A 6,936-nucleotide genomic window follows, 5' to 3' on the forward strand; every position below is an offset into this window, starting at 1 on the left:
AATGATTCTAGATTAAAAAAACTAACGAGGATGTAGGGGATGAGGAGGAGAGAGAGGAGTCTAAGTGACAAGGCATGTAAGACAAGAGATTGATTTGGTAAGGTATACATATTGGTGGGACTGGAAATCTGACGTAAGAAAATGAAAAAAATATGATTCAATTTCAAAAAAAGATAGAAAGTACAAAGTAAAGTGCTCTCATAATGGACTAATTGTCAGAACCAAACGTATAAAAACTAGTGTTCTACAAACATAAATAGGTATATTATGATAAGTTAGATCTATATTATGTTGAGGAACAAAAATTCAGCTCATTTAGAGCAACCATGGCTAGGGTATGCACTCATAATGAACTGATTCTGTGAACTAAACAAATAAAAGCTAGTGTTATACAAATATTACTTACTTGTATAATGATAATGTTGGATCTATGTTATGCTAATAGATAAAAATTGAGCTCACTCACAACCATGGCTAGAGTATATACTCATAATGAACTGATTGTGTGAATAAACAAATAAAAACTAATGTTCTACAAATATACATAGGTGTATTATGATAATGTTGGATCTATATGAATGAAAATTAAGTTCATTTAAGCAACCATTGCTTGGGTATGCATTCAATTTGATATATATTATAAGTTTAGTTCAGTGGACTAAGATAAACTTATCATGCCTCATCAAAATCAGACTCAAAACTTTCTCAAAATTAATGATTTCTGTTTTCTTTTTCTTGCAATGCTGAGCAAATTTAATCACTATTATTAGAAAAGAATCGGTAGACTATGCACACTAGGTAGCCTATGAACACTAAGCTCATTATTAAAATAAAGGTGTTGTATGGCGATTAAGATATATGGTCAACATTACTTATGTAAGACTTGATTTGCTCAGCCAACCATAGCTATAAATTCAAAAAAAAAAAACAAATATTAGAAGTTAATGACAAATGTGCTCAAGCTCTCATCTTCACAAGCGCTAAGACCCTCAACACAGCCAAAAGTTTTGCAATGGAACCAAACTTTCACCAACAGTTCTAAATTTTATCATAAAATCCCTAATGCATAGTTTCAAATCAAAAATCTAGAAAACAGAATACATAGATTCAGATCCACAGAACCTTGCACTAAAACCAATAATTCACCATAAATTTTGGATATTTCATATTAAAATTCATAATACACATTTTCAGATCCAAAATCAAACAGATCTAATCCAAATGTTAACTTTGATATATGTGGCCCATAAATATTAGTAACAGAGAAAATTAAGTATGACCAATCGAACCAACTATTTCGTAACTAACACAGATTTTTAATAAGATTCATACGATTCTATGTGTAAATTTTCACCATATCAGTCAGGTGACCAGAGGTTGGAAGCTTTGAGCCTACGCATGATAGGAAATATCAAGAAGAATAATTCCCAAATTTATCGATCAATTACAAACTAAACTACACCGTGAAATAACTGGATCACACCAATTCGAGAAAACCTAACAAAAGAGATATAAAGCACACTCAAAGTAACCAGAAAAGCACGCGAGAATTTTATATGAAAAAGTTCGAGAATGGGAAAAAAATCACGGAGCCACACAACCAGAAATTCTATTATAAAAATCAGTAGGTTTTACAATGAACTCACATGCTTTCTCCACACACAAGGAAAATTTATAGGACTCGCTTAACAATCTTCCCTCTTCGATCCGATGCAAAATCACATCGAATCACTGAAATCCACCTCCTCGACACTCATCGCATTCACCGGAATGCTTCGTCTAAGAGCACAGAAGAAAAAAACTAAAAGCGCCAAAAGAAATTGCTCAAAATCAGGATTAAAAAGAAATCCCAAAAGAAAATTGCCCCGACCGTTTAGGTGCCCAGACTTGGGCGCCTATGCTTCAAGCCCTTTGGCGCCAATAGATGTGGGCGCATATGCACGCAAAACCGGAGCCAATGCGTGAGCTCCATTGTTAGCCGCGCCCAGTGGGCACTTGACTGCCCATAGCCGACGCCTATGCATCAGCTCCCCTTCTTTGTCTCCACACATCATAACAATCTCCCACTTGGAGACAAAAGCACCGAGCACCAGTCCTCTTGCACCTACACCTCCATCTGAATCACATTCATAGTCACGTACTGTAGTCATGTACTGTGGTGTGGCTCACCTCTGGCATTAACCTTCACGAAAACCAACTGAAGCCAAGCACAGCTTTGGTTTCTCAACAGTCACAACCTTTGTCAACATATCCTCAAGATTTTGAGCTGTGTATCTTTTCCAAAAATAACTGGCCATCTTATAGAAGAGATTGAATGAAATGATACCTGAGCTGAATGTGTTTCGTTCTGACATGAAAAAAAATATTCTTAGCAGGATGAATCACACTCATACTATCACTGTAGAGCTTTCTAATCCCTAATCCCCTGCTCCTTGCCGCCCAATTCAGCCATGAAGTTCTGCAACCAAACAATCTCCTTGCTAACCTTGGTGATAGTAATATATTTGGCTTGGGTAGTTGAAAGTGCAACGATCTTCTGCAACATGGAGATCCAACTCACTTTGTGTTTCCCAATATAAAGATATACCCTGTTGTACTTCTCCTACTGTGCAAATCTCCTGCCAGATCTGAATCTACGAATCCTTATAGACTAATCTCTGCATTTCCATAACAAAGTGTCTTATTGATTGTTCCTTTCAAATATCCGAGAATCCACTTTACCGCCTCCCAATGATGTCTGTCCGGATTGCTTATATACCTGCTTACTAATCTCACTACAAATGCAATATCTAATCTGATATAAATCATCACATACATCTAACTTCCAACTGTTGAAGCATATAGAGTTCTCTCCATCTATTCTTGCTCTAATTCAAAGCTTAGCAATAGCTTCTTAAATAGTTTAAATTTATTACCTAAAGGAATGTTATTTGATCCTCTCAATATGCTGCCTGAGATAACTTCAGTGTTCCAACACTCTTGTCCCTGCTGATTCTTCTCCCGAGGATCTTTCTGGTTGGACCTAAAACATTCATCTCGAACTCACTTGATAAACTGATTCTTTAAGTCCCTAATTTTTTTAATATTTGTCCCTGCAATCAGCATGTTATTCACATACAAAAGAAGCAAAATATAACAGTTACTAAAATGTTTGATGAAGCAAAAGTGGTCTGTCTGACATTTCATGTATGCATTATTTGACATGAACCTGTTAAACCTTCAGTACCACTGTCTCAAAGTTTGCTTCAAGCCAGAGACTCTTCTTTAATTTGGAGACCAAACCTTCTTTACTTAGAACCTTGTAACCATGTGGTTGCAAAATGTATAGCTCTTCATTCAGATCTCCATGTAAGAAAGTTAATGTTACATCCAGCGGTTGCGGGAGTAGATCTTCTTCTACTACCAGACTCAGCATTACCCTATTAGTCGTCATATTCACCACTGGGAGTAGATCTCTATCTAATCCACTCATTCTTTCTGCTAGAAATCCATTACAACAAGTCTTGCCCTGTAGCGTATGCTACCATCTGACTCCACTTTCAGCCTGTAGACCCACTTGTTATTCAGTTCTCTTTTGTTATTTGGTAGTACCGTCAAATCTCAAGTGTGATTTGACTCCAATGATTGCATTTCTTCGTCCATGGTGAGCTCTCACTCCCTTCAATCTTCAACTTGAGTGGCCTCCTCAAAACACTCTGGTTCACCACTATTAGTTAACAACAAATAGTGTATAGAAGGAGAATACCTTTGAATGGGTTGTTTCACTATGTTGGATCTTCTGACTTCTGCTGCAAACGACTGAGGAACTTTCTGTGCTCCTTCTGGTTGAGCACTTGTTCTTTCTCCATCTTCCTGGTCACTAGTATCTTCTATCTCCACATATCTGAATTCTTCAAAAGTAGCTGACAAAATATCCTGAGTTCTGACCCTCTTTGTACATCTCCATTTTGTTCAATGTGACGTTCTGCTTATGATGAATTTCTGATTTTGACAATCCAAAAACTTATACCCAAACTCATCTGAGTCATATCCAAGGAAGGTGCACTAGACAGATTTTGAGTCAAGCTTGCTTTTAGACCTTGCATCAATATGCACATATGCAGAACACTCAAATACTCTTAAATGAGGTAGACATACATTTTTGTCACTCCAGGCTTCTTCAGGTAAGTCTTCCTTCAAAGGTACTGATGGACTACAGTTTATCAGAAAAAGTGTCGTATTTACATCTTCAACTCAAAACTGTTTTGGCAAGCCTACATGCAGCCTCATGCTACTAGAATTCTCCATGATTGTTCTGTTCATGCGCTCAACCCCACCATTTTGCTGTAGTGTTTTGTTCATGCGCACATGTCTGAACCCCTCTGTAGCACAAAAAAATGTAATTGTGACATAGGTTCAGATAAAGTGGTTCAAGTAATCACTTATAATGCATCTTTGTGCAGAGATGTGAGAGCATTAATTGTGGCCTAATATCTTAATATTTTTTTGACTCCTTGAGTTGTTCATACGTTGAAAAATATACGTGCTCCAAAAAATATACAAGGAAATAAGACAATGTATGAGCAATGCTGCTGCATAATTGACATTATAGAAGATGTTAATTTTATAAAAAAAATTATAATGAATCATTCAAAGAGATTATCAATGTTTAATAAGTTTGTAAAGCTGAAAATATAAACCATTGTAAAGACATGTTTTGCATCAAGTAGTCATGCTTAGGAGATTCAAAGCATTTAAACAAATACTACAAAAAATGGTGATCAATAACAAGTGAAACATGTACCGTGAAGATGATAAAAACAAGGCAAAATTTGTGAAGGAAAAAAATCTTAGATGATTTATGTTGGGATAAAATTAATTACACTATTGATTTTATGAGAGCTGCATATGACATGCTGAGATGACTGATATAGATAAATATTGTCTTCACTTTATCTATGATGTGGGATGCTATGGTAGAAAAGGTGATGAGGGAAAGATAATTAAAACTTAGATTTTTATAAAGTTGTATTTAAGATTTTAGTAGAAAGATGAAATAAAAGAAACACATAAAAGCAACACATAAGATTTCATTATTTAGCTCACTCTCTCAATCCAATGTATTATTTGATTTGATATTTATTCTTTATTAATCCTAACTTGTATCAATTTTGCCACACACTACATTTTTTATTAGGCATTGCAGTCACGCTTGACAAAGTGAAGCTCTAAAGAGTGTTGCTCCACAAAAGAATATGAAAGTATCAATTAAGATAAATAAATACTTAAAGAGGATTTTCCAAAATATTGAAGAAAGATCAATCATTAATTTGGAGTTTGCTAATTTTTTTTGGATTTAGTGGTGTTTATGCTGATCATGACTCCATACATTCTAGAGCTATTATGGATGAAAATGCGTGGTGAATGATTTATGGTGCTTTCGCTCCCCACAAGTACAAAAATTTAGCTTTCAAACAAAAATTTAGCTTTCAAACTATTGGCTCAATCGTGTTCATCTTTTTGTGAAAAAAACTGGAGTACATATTCTTTTATCCATTCAACTTATGATAAACAAAATCACTTCACGACAAGGTGAAGATTTAATATTTGTTCATACTAATCTCTGTCTTTTATCTAGGAGCCCAAAATATTCTCATGGGGATACAAATTATGGAATGTTGAGGAGATGCCTTGGCTATAACAAATGATATTGGAATTCTTGAAGTTGCTAATCTTTCTCATAATGAACCATGCTTAGAAATGATATTTTTCGTTAATGGGGGTGAATGTGTCATTGTTAAAGGCAATTGAGTTAGTTCTAATGATGATACCACTGTTGAATGCATCAACTCCAAGTAATAATGATGTTATTATATTTTGATATTTTTCTATGCTTTATTTTATTATGGATGCCATTGGTATTAAATTTTTTGGTAATTTTTTAAATATTTTAAATGCAATTTTGATATTGCCAAAAATAATTTTTATTATTATAAAGTTTTCTTAATGGTAGCATTTGTTCTTTTGTAATGTCTTTAGTAGAAAATATAAAAAATAAAGATTTATATTAATAATTTATTAAATATAAAAATATATGTCCATGTCGTAGCATGTCCGATTTTTTACAATTATGTCATGCATCGTATGAATATCGTATCGTGTTGGTGTTTGTGCTTTATAGGAAGCTGCTCGAGATTTCCCCGGGCAATGATTACCTCTCCATTGCCCGAGAACTTCAAAGTTACATGGTAGGTTAAGGTGACAGTCGTGAGGAATTGAGTAGGGGATGTCCAAAGAAGGCTTTAAAGATGGGCAACAAGTCGACCACTATGAAGTTCGCCATGTTGGTGAAAATTGTTTGTCTTCTTCTTCCTAGGTCAGTGGTAAAGCGATAGCTCCTAGCGCTTCCTTCCTCTCGCCAAAAAGCCATAGAGTGGGCCAATTGCAGTTGTTAGTCATTCGTTGCGAAGACCTATTTTGTTGAATAGTGACTTGAACAGGATGTTCACAAAGCTTCTAGTGTCGATTAGGATGTTGTCAATCTGATAGTTGTCAATCTGCCCGGTGATGATGGTAATATCGTTGCAGGGGTAACCCTTAGGGGGTAAGTCTTTGTTGGTGAAAACAATAGGAGGATGTGTGCTATGTTTGGGTATGACGATGGCTGCACATAATTCTCATGATCGAGGCCTCTTTAAACTGGCTCGACAGGATGATTCTACTTCACCCCCAAAGATGGCTGAGACTACAACAACAATACGGATCTCGTGGACTTAGACTGACTCGTCTGATATCTCCTCAACTAGTTTTACCTGTAGCTAGGTTTTTTGGACCTGGGGCTACAAATTCTTTCAATTTTTTGGTCTTAAATAAATTTTCAATAAGGCCTCGAAGGTGTCAGCACTCCATTTCGTGCCCATAGTTCCAATGGTAAGAACAACACTTAGGATCTCATAG

Source organism: Phalaenopsis equestris, unplaced genomic scaffold (genome assembly GCF_001263595.1).
Source record: "Phalaenopsis equestris unplaced genomic scaffold, ASM126359v1 Scaffold000618, whole genome shotgun sequence".
Classification (NCBI taxonomy): Eukaryota; Viridiplantae; Streptophyta; class Magnoliopsida; order Asparagales; family Orchidaceae; genus Phalaenopsis; species Phalaenopsis equestris.